The sequence below is a fragment of the Acomys russatus genome, chromosome 29 (assembly GCF_903995435.1).
Source record: "Acomys russatus chromosome 29, mAcoRus1.1, whole genome shotgun sequence".
In the NCBI taxonomy this organism is placed as follows: Eukaryota; Metazoa; Chordata; class Mammalia; order Rodentia; family Muridae; genus Acomys; species Acomys russatus.
Window position 1 is genome coordinate 46,600,586 of NC_067165.1, and position 12,976 is coordinate 46,613,561.

A 12,976-nucleotide genomic window follows, 5' to 3' on the forward strand; every position below is an offset into this window, starting at 1 on the left:
GGCTAAGTCCTGAGATTCCATCTTGAAAAGAGACCTATGAGGGCTGGAGAGATGGCTCAGGGGCTAAGAGAACTGAGTGTTCTTCCAAAGGACCCAGGTTCAATTTCTAGCAGTCACATGGCAGCTCACAACTGTCTGTAATTCCTGTTACAGGGGATCTGACACCCTTACACAGACATATATGCAGGCAAAACACCAATGCACATAAACTAATTTAGAAAAGAAAAAGGAAACCTTCAACTCTATTGGCGTGAGGAACTTGGGCAAGGCTGCAGGCCACGGCACACAACCAACCCACAGGAGTAAACTGCAAGCAACACATCATCAGGAACTGATTTTGTTTTGTTTTTGTTTTGGGGAGAGGGTGAGGGAAGGACTTCTGAGATCAGTATGACAAAGAGTGTGGAAGACACACACAGACACACACAGACACACACACACACACACACACACACACACACACAGCGAGTTACAAAACTCCCCAAGGACAGTGGGAAGTGGCCCAGGCAGAAAACAGTGGGGTCAGCACATCGCCAACCAGAACCCAGGCAGGGGATTTCTTTCACAGAAATCAACAAACCAATCCCAAAATGTATATAGAAATGCAGAGTCCCAAGAGTAGACAGGGCAAATGTGAAAAGGGGGTGAAGGAGCCAAAAGACCCCCGATGGCAAGCGCTAGAAAGCTTCAGTAAGCAAGTGTGGTGCTGACAAGGAAAATGGATGACGGCAGCACACAGGGATAACTGGCCAGAGCCACAGACACAGCCAGGTGAAGGCGTGACTTCGACGCAGCTGGCTCTGGTGCCCACAACTGCACATCCAGATGCAAAGCAATGGACCTAGGCCACACTTGGTATACACACAAGAAGCTCAAAGTAGACTGCAGGCCCAAGCAGAAAAGCTTAAATGCTTTGCATTTTCTCAAAGAACAGAAAAGACTCTATCTGCAACCTGAAACTAAGAAAATATGCCTGGTTAGAAAACTAGCCACGACAACAAATGAAAAATTAGGAGGAGGAGGAGGAGGAGGAGGAGGAGGAGGAGGAGGAGGAATAATCACAGACAGGGAGGAAGTCCTGTGGAGCACAAACATGAGATAGGCTTGAGATCTCACCAAGGAAATTAGCAGAGAACAGCCCAGCCCAAACCAATAACCAAGGTAACAAACATCTCATCAGAGATGCTGCAAAAATAACACCAGGGTGACTCGTTACCAAGAAAACGCAAGCCTCGATCACAATTCTGCAATCAGAGTGACTCTACCCGTGTAGCTAGAGAGAGACACTGGAATTGTGAAAGGGCATGAAAGGCACAAAGCCCCACCATCCCATGCCTCTACAGCCAGGGGAAGACTTGTCTGTTCCTGCGAACCTCAACCTTTGATTCGGAATGGTCAAGAGCTGCAAACAGCTGGGCGTAGCGGTGCACGCCTGCAGTCTCAGCACACACAAAGCTAGCCTGAGCTGTCTTCTAACAAAAGAAAGAAAATGAGCAACAAGTAACTAGAACCAAAATGTAGCAACAGATGAATGAATTAAAAATGGACACATAACATACAGCCATAATCCCAAAAATCAGGGAGGCAGAGCATGCGGAACTCTGTGAGTTAGAGGCCAGCCTGGTCTACAAAGTGACCAGGACAGCCAGGGCTACACACAGCAACCCTGTCTCAAAACAAACAAACAAACAAACAAACAAGGGCACGTATCTCCATACGACCAGACACTGCCTAGTTAGTAGCAAGAAGAGACCACCAATGCCTCCCAGTGTTTCGGAGGCAAACCAGAACACACACTATTACACGGACGCATTTGCGTACAGCAGGAGGGACGCAGACAGCTGCAATGAACTCGGGAGCTGTGAGGGCACAAGGAGTCCAGGGATCTGTTGACCTGAACAGGGAGGGCTACTGTGGGCCACACAGCATCAGTCACCACCACATTTCCTGAAAACTTGTCAGAAATGCACATTTTTCAGGCCCCACCTCCAAGAAAATAAATCAGAAACATCACTTAAGAAGCCACCTTACTATTCCAAAGCTCATATGTGAGCCTTTAGTGCAGAAAACCATCAGCATAAACTGACCCAGACCCAGAAGAAACAACTGTGGGACCAGCTGCCTGCACTGCACTGGGCCTCGTGCGTGCGTGCGTGCGTGCGTGTGTGTGTAAGACCAACCAGAGCATCAAAACCAGAGAAAAGCAATAAGGAAATCAAAATTCCCTGTGATCCACGGCTCGTAACTAAATGGCTGTTCCCGGTTCTCATCCAGGGGCTGGGCTGGCGAGGGATGTGCACACACAACCTGAGAAGCCTGCAGCCAGAGTCTGAGTCCTTTCAGGAAACCACATTCATGTACCTTATACCTGCCACTTTCTTAGTTCTGCTCCCTAAACACCAGAATCTGTTGCTTAGATTCGTTCTGGAGACTGTGAGTCTTAGAATTCTAGAGTGGTGCCATTTGAGTCATCCTTCAAAACGCCAAGACTGTGCCTGCTACCGACCAGACGCTGAGGTCAGGATACACACGGCATGCACACAGTTACAACGCTGAGGTCAGGATACACACAGCATTAACACAGACACAATGCTGAGGTCGGGATACACACGGCATGCACACAGTTACAACGCTGAGGTCAGGATACACACAGCATTAACACAGACACAACGCTGAGGTCGGGATACACACGGCATGCACACAGACACAACGCTGAGGTCAGGACACACACAGCATTAACACAGACACAACGCTGAGGTCGGGATACACACGGCATGCACACAGTTACAACACTGAGGTCGGGATACACACGGCATGTACACAGACACAACGCTGAGGTTGGGATACACACAGCATGTACACAGACACAATGCTGAGGTCAGGATACACACGGCATGTACACAGACACAACGCTGAGGTCAGGATACACACGGCATGCACACAGACACAACGCTGAGGTCGGGATACACACGGCATGCACACAGACACAAAAGCAGTAAGATAGTCTTTAAAAGGAAGTCCGGATTATCTGAGGACCTCTGGTTAAAGTCATAAATAAATGGCATTAATGTGTTCCCATTTTAAAGCACCATCTCCTCCAGTGCTGGCAATGTGGGAAGTGAGATGCTCAGCAGGCATAGGCACTGGCCACCATGCCTGACCCTGGGGTCCACGTGGAGGCAGGAGAGAACTGACTTCTGCAAGTCCTCCATGTGTGCGATGGCAAACCCACATATCACAAAATAAACTGTTTGACATTAATGCCTACCTTAAAACTTGCAAATTCAGCTGAATGTGATACAAGAAGATGCAGCAGCAGCACCAACGACACAAGCGTCACAGGACAGCAGGACGGTTCAGGTAAAGGCACCTGCCACTAAGTCTGACAGCTTGAGTTCTACCAGAGGCCTGCACAATAGAAGGAGAGAGCCAAGGCCCTCATGTTGTTCTCTGGCCTCTCTCTGTGCCCTGTACATCCAAGGGTACACACACATGTGCACACATGCACACCACTAAGTAAATAAATGAATACCAAGAATAATTTTAACTTCTTTTGTTTTGGTGTTTTGTTTGTTTGTAGCCCCAGATGTCCTAGAACTTGCTCTGTAGACCAGGCTGGCTCAACTTTGAGACCCAAGTGCCTCTGCCTGCTGAGTACTGGGATTAAAAGCGTGCATCACCACCACTGGTCCAAGTATAATTTTAAAAACAAAGAAAAATAGCTTCAAAACAGAAGTAGAAAAATAGGTTCCATTTTTTTGTCTCTGCAATCATCACAAGTAACCCAAACCAGTGGTGGACAACCATAGTCCTAGAACTCAAGAGGCCAAGGAAGGAGAACAGAAGTCAAAACCACTCTGGAACACAAAACCCTGTCTCACAAAACAAAGCAAAATAAGAAAATCAATCACTATAGTCCTTTTCTCTGAAAAAGAATTGCCTAAATAAGACCCAGGCCAAGACGGAACACTTCAGAGAAAAGTGCCAAGAATCCAAGTAAGACTCGGAGAAACACAAGAAGTGACCAGCACAGCTCTGCAGGGGAGGAGTGCTTCTGAGTGCTCTGCACCCTGCAGACCCCGGCGACTTCAGCCCTGATAGGACCTGCAAGCCAGGGACTGCCAACATGGAGAGAGACACACCTACAGCAGATCGGATACTAGCCAGAGAAAGTGAGTCAGAGGAAGCCAGAAAAAGAAACCTTTTTAAAAACTGTGACAACAGGAAACAATATGGCATCTGGGGGATGGGAGGGGACACCAGGAGAGAAAGAGAGCGCAGGCACAAACCCTTCGGAAATTGAAACAAAATTCCAGAAACTAAACTGGTCGCCTGAAAACAAAATATTAGCTAATGAGACTGAGATGCTCTCCAGAAAGTGATACCAAGAGAGAGATGAAGGACAAGCACCAGCCACGTAAGACGACCAATATCCAGTCAGAAGGTGTGCCAAAAATCAAACAAACAAGAACCAAAGCCAGGGGCCAAAGAGGCAAGGAAAGGGCTCTGGCGAAGGAAGGAGCAGCTGAGCAGAGCCAATGCCTCCCAGTCCTGGGCTCACTGCATGATCTCCAGCACCCAGGTCAAGAGAGCTTGAAAGCTCCCAAAAGAAAGAGACAGGAGCAATGCCAAGCAAGCAAACTACTCCAAGTTCAAGCAACCTTGGATGCAAAATTAAAAATCAAACTAGGCACCAGGCAGAGCAGCGCACACCTTTAACCCCAGCACTCGTGAGGCACAGGCAGGTGGATCTCTGTGAATTCAAGGCCAGCCTGGAAAAAAACGCCTAGCCACGCAATACCGAAAGCCTGACCTCCCATGCTCCCACTCACACAGCATGCTGTGGTCATTCAGGTGAGCTCCAGTCAGGAGACACAGATACACTCAGAATAAACAAAGGCCTGAGAGTAGCAAGCAGCATAGATAGGCGGGCGCAGGCCATCCGTACAATTACAGTACCACAGAGAGCTGTGCTCAAGTCAGGCGACAGTGCTACAGCAGAGGAGGCACACCAGAATCCTGAGGAAGCCAAGTGTATGCGTGCACTGAGTAGAACAGCCGACTCTAGGAACACACGAAGTAGAGAGGAAATGAGGTCAGACATGCAACCTCAGGGCAGAAATTTGTCCAGACAGGAAGTGAGGTGAGGACACAGTGCTATCCTGAAACCCAGGCTCTGGGGAAGCGATCCCCTGAGTTGTCAGTGGTTTCATCAGAGGATGGTCGAGACTGGGTAAGGAGGAGAGCTCAGAGGAAGTGGGTCGCTGGGACTCCAGGTCGCTGGTGCGTCCTTCTGTCTCGGCTTCCTGCCTGCAGGAGGGGCGCAGCATTTATTCCTCTGGAGGACTGTTTCTGCTTTCTTCCAGGCTATAAAAAAACCTCTGAAACCATGAGCTGAAATAAGGCTGTAAATTGTTTCTGTCACTCCACTGAAAAGCTGACTTGAGCATAAGCTGCGGTTTTGTGGTGACTGCCCAGACGCCAGCCGATGGCTCGGGATGGGCCGCGCCTCCATGCTGTCGGCCTCTTAGGTCATTTCCTGCTTTTGGGTTTTGTGGGAAGTGTAGGGCTTCCGCTTATAATTCACCACTAATTCCAGAGCCTTGCCTGGCCCAGTCCCTGAGTGCCTTGCCTGGCCCAGTCCCTGAATGCCAACGGGCACAGTCCCTGAGTGCCAACGGGCAGGCGATGCCATCCAGACCCCATTCTGTCTGATTCTACTTGGCCACAGCAGGTTGATCTGTTCTTCCCCTTCCTTCCTTTTGACAAGGTCACAATGATGCAGGCCTGCCTGGCCTCACACCCTGCCAGGTCAATGCTGCCAAGCCTGCTCAGCTGCTGAGACCTGCTGCTCCTCCTCCTCACACTATGATGGCAGGAAGCACCAAGCTTTGATGAATCTGTTCCTTTTATTACGAAGATTTGGTGGCATCTTGATGATTCTCTCATTCACTCTTGGTGTCATTCTGTCCTGACATCATTTCCCGTCTGGGATACTGCGTTTTAGTTCATTTCCTATCTGGACCACTCTATGTCATGACTTCACTTCCTGTCTGGGACACTCCAGTCCTAACTTTGAAACCTGGCCGGAACCCACAGGCACACGGCGAAGCGAAGCCGCCACAGTCAGGCACGACACAGGGTTCTAAGGGCTTTGCTGTTCGACCTGATCAAGACTGTGATCACTGCGGATACGGAGGGGAAACCTGACTCGGCTCCCCGCCCCCTGCCCCCCACCCCCCCCCCCCCCCGCCGCTTCAGTTTCACTTAGACCCGGAAGTAGAGCAGCACTGGGCACTGGGCACAATCAGGACACGGGAGCAGGTGACGCCGGCCACGGGCTGTATCATGCTGAACAGAATCAACTAAGAGGAAAAGCAGCGGAGTGAACGCCTGGGTAAGATCTGAACCCTGGAGTGAGCGACACCAGCACAGGCTGCAGAAACAAGCTGGAGGGTGCAGCTGGGCTGAGGTGTCCACAACTTCTGCCTATCTGCTACAACCAACAGGAGGGCCGCAGACTGGGACCACACTCTGTGGAGCAGCCCTGCAGCCCTCTGCACACAGCCCTCAGCCCTCTTCAGCATCAATGTCTGAAAATAACTGAGCAACTCTTGTGTGTGTGCGTGCGCACACACACACACACACACACACACACATGTTAACACACTCCACTCCACTCTCACCAAATTCAAAAGTTACTGGGACTTCTTCCATTCCTTTGGGGCCAGTGTGGCCACCTCCTGCTATGAGGGCAAGACCAGTCACAATAAGACGGCTCCCCATACCCAGGCAGTTCTTCCACCAAAGTAGACCTCAAAGCTGGGAGAGGTATAGGCCCAAAAAAGGTACCAAGCCTGTAGCTGAGACTTTCCTCTGTCTAGCATATGAACCTCTCCCTCCCAGAAGAACTGCTTTGTGGAGGCACGCTGGTGCAAGAATTACACAACCACCAATAAGGCCCCTACAACGCCCTCCAGCAGCATCCATCACCAGACTGGTCTCATCAAGGCCGGGTTAACACGGCTGCAGCGGTGGCGCCTCCTCACTGCGTTCTAGGGATGGCAGCCAGGCCAGGCCGAGACGCCACAGCTGGCCCACAGCTGCACTTCTCATCACCTCATCTTTCTGTAAGGTCTGCTTCTTGCTCTGCTTCACATCACTTCTGACCATCAAAACTGTGAGGCTTGTGCTAAGTACTGAGTTGGAAACAGGTCCCCAGGAAGGGCAGCGAGGCGCCCCGATACAGAACAGCAGCCTCTGGTTTGTAGCTGAATATGCAGGGATGGTTTGGGAGGATGCACATGTGCAGTCCGCCCCACCCCCAGAGGACCACTCTAGGCCTCTGTCTAAGGAGTAACAAGACATCAAAAATTAAATTGAGCTACAGACTGTCCCCTGCCTGTTCCTCAGCCCCCTCACTAAAGTCTTCTTTTTGGTTTTTCAAGACAGAGGTTTCTCTGTGTGGCCTTGGCTGTCCTGGAACTCACCCTGTAGACCAGGTTGGCCTTGAACTCACAGATTCACCTGCCTCTGCCTCCCAAGTGCTAAGATTAAAGACATGTGCCACCACACCTGGCCTCAATAAGTTTTTGGAAACAAAAAATAAAATTGAGCCAAGCATGGTGGTTCACTCTAAAGATCCCAGCACTCTAAAGATCACTGTGAGTCCAAGATCAGCCTGAGCTACAGAGAGAGATCCTGTCTCAAGGAACTAAAAAGAATTAAGGGGGGGAAACGGGGGAATGGGGGATGCACGTGCCTGGAAAGACTGCTCAGCAGTTAAGGCACCTGCTGCTGAGCCTGACAGACAACCTGAGTTTGATCCCTGGGATCTACATGATGAAGGAGAGAATCAGTTCCCTCCGCACACATGCTGCCGATTAGACATAATGAACAGGGTTCCCTGTGTCACACTGGCTGTCCTGGACTCGCTTTATAGACTGGGCTGGCCTCACACAGCGATGCGCCTGCCTCTGCCTCTGCCTTTCTTTGAGACAGGATTTCATTGTGTACCTAGCTGGCCTGGAACTCATCAGGTGGATCAGGCTAGCCTCCCGCTCCTTCCCAAGTGCTCAGACTAAAGGTGTGCGCCATGTGCCCAATCTAAAGAAAGCTACAATGTTAGAAAGAAAGAAAGGAAGGAAGGAAGGAAGGAGAGAAAAGAAAAGAAAAAAGAAAATTAATTACTTTCAGTAAACTCCCTTTTTTAAAAAAGGCTCAAATCTGGCATAGTGGCACATGCCTTTAATCTTGGTGCTCAGGGGCAGAACCAGGTGGTGCCCGGAAGTTCCAAGCCAGCCTGGTCTACTACACAGTGAGTTTCAAGACAGAGTTACATGGTAACACCATGTCTTGAAAACAGATAAAAATAATAAAGAGGCTCAAGACTCCTTTGGCCCCACCCAGCTCTCCGCCAGTGACGCCCACTTTCTTCAGTGCAGTGGCTGGTGTTAGAGGCAGCCATCTCCGCTTGCATCTGAGAGTCTGGACTGAGCTGAACACTGGTCAGTGTGGTACACATGGCAACTAAAGCAAATTTAACCAAATCACACCATACAAGATCAACAACTTTAGCAAACCTCTTTCTTCGAACTCTAATCTCTCCTAGAGACCTAGAGCCACCAAATGCTCTTAGACTAGAGGGGCTAAGCACCAGCCGGGCCCTCAAGAAGGAGCCCCAGACTGTGCTGGGAAGGCCCAAGAGCAACCTCGCCATGGGGAAGGTCTTTGCCTGGTGTTATATTCAACAGGGACAGCAGCTCAAAAAGATGGACACAGGCAACAGGCAACAGGAGGAGGAACAGGTCAGGGTTCCGGCTGGCCTTTCTTCCTCACATGCACTCACCAGCCACCCACACCCACCGTCCTGAACACCTCAGGCACCCTGTGTAGTGTGTGAGCACAGCAAAGCAGAGGAGTCCTGTGTGCATGTCTGGGCACAGCCATTGTCAGAGAGAGTGAAATTCTAACTGGCACAACGGGATGGACTGCTTCCAGAGACAGTGTCAGGTAGGCAGGCACGGTCCGGCCACGCTGACAGAGCCAGGGACAAGGAGGGGAAGTACACAAGAGAAGACGCCCATGGTTCTTAACAAGGAGACTAGGAAGACAACCAACGACCACACACACATCAGGTATGCGACAGATTTTGCTGGAGGCAGCCATTTTGCACAACCAAACTTAGTGACTGAGGCTTGTGAACGCATCTTCCACCATCCGCTGGCAGCGCGTGTGCAACAACATGGGCCCCGCCGGCAGAACAGTGGAATCGGACATTCACCCAGATAGACAGAAGCACGTAAGGCAGAAGGAGCCAAGAGAGTGTATCTGGGGTATTGGGGCGGGGGCGGGGGTGTGTGTGTGTGTGTGTGTGTGTGTGTGTGTGTGTGTGTGTGTGTTTGCATGAGCTCGCACGTGTATGCTCGCACAAGTTCTCCAAAAACAAGCAACAAAAACAACAGGTGATCAGAGACAGACAATACAGATAGCAAAGCGGTGCTTTATGGAGCAGAGAGCCTCAAAGGCCAAAGCGTAAGTGGGCCAGGCAAGATCACAAGGGCCCTGCACCCACTGGAACAAAGTTCGTGGGGGCAGAGGAATACAAAGGCTGAAAGTCTTCTTGGTTACTTAGTAACCACAGACAGGAAAGACTCCCAAAGTAGAGTACAAACACTCATAACACCTCAAGTGCCATTAAATCCCTGAATCCCTGGCTTAGCAAGACTCAGAAGAAACATGGTGGCCATTGTAAGGCTCAGGAGAAACGTGGTGGCCACGATATGGATCAGGAGAAACAGTGGCAGCTTCCCACAGTCGCATGTCCTTGTCCTGGAAGCAGGACACAACCTCAACACCCTCACCACCACTACCCAAAGCCTAAAACAGAATAGGCAAAGACAGGTAAGACATTAGGTAGATTTCTATGACCTCAAGGCACGCCTGGTCTATACCTCAAAGACCCATCTTCAAAGCAACCACAAAATGAGCCTTCTGGGCAGTGGTTCTCAACCTGTGGGTCGTGACCACTTTGGCAAACCTCTAGCTCCAAAAATATTTACATTACAATCCATAACAGCAGCAGAATTACAGTGATGAAGTCACAACAAAAATAATTTTATGGCTGGGGGTCATCACAACATGAGGAACTACATTAAAGGGTCACAGCATTAGAAAAGTTGAGAACTGCCAGGCATGGTGGCACACACCTGTAATACCAAAACTTGGGGAGGCGGAGGCAGGTGGATCTCTGTGAGTTCGAGGCCAGCCTGGTCTATGAATTAAGTCTAGGACAGCCAAGACTACACAGAGAAACCCTATCAGGAAAAAACAAGAAAGAAAGAAAGAAAGAAAGAAAGAAAGAAAGAAGAAAGAAAGAAAGAAAGAAAGAAGAAAAAAAAAGAAAGAAAGAAAGAAAGAAAGAAAGAAAGAAAGAAAGAAAGAAAGAAAGAAAAAGGGGGGTAGAAAAAGAAAGAGAAAGAAAGGGAAAGAAAAGGAAGGAAGGAAGGAAGGACGGACAGGCGGACAGAAAGAAGAAAGCGTGGAGAAGCACTGGGCTAGGGAAGCAACCGCAGCAGAGCACAGGCAAATGCTGGCACCGGCACACACATTTGCCACATGGCTCTCCTATCCGTCTGAAGATTCCTCAAAATAAAATGTCTTAAACCAAAGACAGGCCAACTCACTGACTGGTCAGTCCCCTACTCCCTCAGCACACGCAGGAGAGCATCAGGACCTGAGAAGGGTCGAGTATAACCTTCATACGTGAGCCACGTTCAGGAGGCCATACTTAGTGGCTTCTCTGAACCAGGCAAAAACATTGGATCAAAACAGGAGAAAAACATCCAACTGCAAAAATGCCAAATGTTCTCAAGTATAAAAAGCCTCAGCAAAGGGGGCTGGAGAGATGGCTTAGAGGTTAAGAGCACTGCCCGTTCTTCCAAAGGTCCTGAATTCAATTCCCAGCAACCACATGGTGGCTCACAACCATCTATAACTCAATCTGGTGCCCCCTTCTGGCCTGCTGGCTCACATGCAGGCAGAGCACTATATGTATAAACAAACAAACAAACAAACAAACAAAGCTTTAAAAAAAAATACCTCAGCAAAAATCAGAATGAAATTCTAGCCCAGCAATTGATGGACGCACAGCGTACCATCACCTGTGCAGACAGCGGGCAGAACTTGAGAACTGGGCATGGGGCCCTTGCACTAGCTCCTCTCTCTCCTCTAAGTCCTCAGCCCCAGTGCAGCAAGGAAGAGGCACACACCTCTAAGGTGCTGTGCACACTGCCTTGCTTGCTCTCTGGAAAAACGCTTTCCCAGAGAATTCTGCAAGATCAAGCAATTATCATTTGCTGTGAGGTCATCTCCAAACCAGCAGAAGTGCCTCAATAGCTGCTTGCTCTCAACTGTGATGGGCACCACGTGAACCTGCCAGGGAAGTGACTCCCTTTACCACACACAGGAGGCAGCTGCCAAATACACGGCCTGGTCAGTGAGACCAGAGAGCTCACTCCCACAGCAGTAGGGACGCAACGGCCCAGACTCTGGGCAGATGCACATCGCAAAAGGCAAACACTTAGGAGTGCATGGGCACCAATGGACAGACGGGCTTCTGGCCTGGGAGCCTTTCTGAGCGCCCAGTGAGCTCCGTGTGTTCCATGGTGCCTCAACATCCATCACTGACTAGGTGTCCCAGCCGGCTATGGACCACACCACTTGCACTCAGGCCACTGTGGCTTCTGAGACTGCTCGCAGGGGCCAAAAGAACAAATTCTTCAAGGTGCTACCTAAAACACCACTGTCTAGGTTTTGTTCCCAGGGTGCCCTAATTCATCTGTACAGAACTGTCATGATCCAGGCTCACAGAATGAGTGACCCACACCCAGCCACCACTTGGGAACTCACATCCCTAACCACTAACCTCCAAGAAACGGACACTTGGCCAGAAGCACAAAACGCCGCTGAGCTACAGGAAAGGGAAGGTGAAAACCTCATCCCACAACAGCACCAAATGACTTTCACTTCACCATGGGCCAATCACAGGCAGGGCCAGTGAAAAAGTGCTGGCCTGACAGACAATCTACCAACTCTCCCTTTCTTAAAAGACAAAGGCAAAGAGCCAACTTCCCTGTGGCTGCAGGTCAAAGGCTCCCAGTCTCTGCTCTAGGCACCCAGACTGCCTTTGGAATTCAGCAGAGCCACGCGCCCCCCCATGCTAGCAGGGCCTCCTAACCAAAGGCAAGGGCCTAGTTTTCAAGAAACAACCAGGCTGACTTCTCCTACCCTCCCTCAAGCCTGACAATGCTGTCCAAGTCACCTCAGCCACGTGTCAGGGCTGTCAGGCAGAGAAGGACGTTTACAAACCAATGCTAGGAATGACAGCTGGCGTGGATGAGTAATCTCGTGGATAGGACATAGGGCAGTGTGGGGCCTAGAAGATACGCCCAGATTCTGTGTTTTGTTTTGCTTTTAAGATTTATTTATTATAAGCCAGGCATTATAAACAAACAGTCACCAGAAGGCAAAGCCTAACTTGCTGTACTTTGGTGAGGTTCCTAGAGCCGCTGGGTTGTCAAATGCAGACTTTCAAGGCAGTGGGTGTCAGGGCTAAAGGAAAGTGGGGTCAGTGTTTAACAGGGACAGAATCTCAGGGCAGGATGACTGAAATCAACTAGAGAACTGGGTGACAACTGCACAAGGTAACTGCGCACCTACTAACAGGTAAGATGTGCACTCTAGAGGCAGAGGCTGGCAGATCTGAGGCCAGCCTGGTCTACAGAGTGAGTTCCAGGACAGCCAGGGCTACACAGAGAGACCCTGGCTCAAAGAACAAAAACAAAACAGAGATGATGCTGAGCAGAGCAGCACACACCTGTAGCCACACGGAGGACAAAGGCAGGTGGATCAGAAGCGGATGGCCTCAGCCCCACAACAAGTTCAAGGCCAGGGAACAAAAGCAGGCCGTCAAGTT

The 12,976-nt window shown here is 50.0% G+C and overlaps 1 protein-coding gene across 2 annotated transcripts in view; it reads right to left on the minus strand.

The window, feature by feature from the left end:
* Positions 1-12,976, minus strand: part of Ski (SKI proto-oncogene) — a 65,139-nt gene that overhangs the window by 40,181 nt on the left and 11,982 nt on the right. The window lies entirely within an intron of this gene.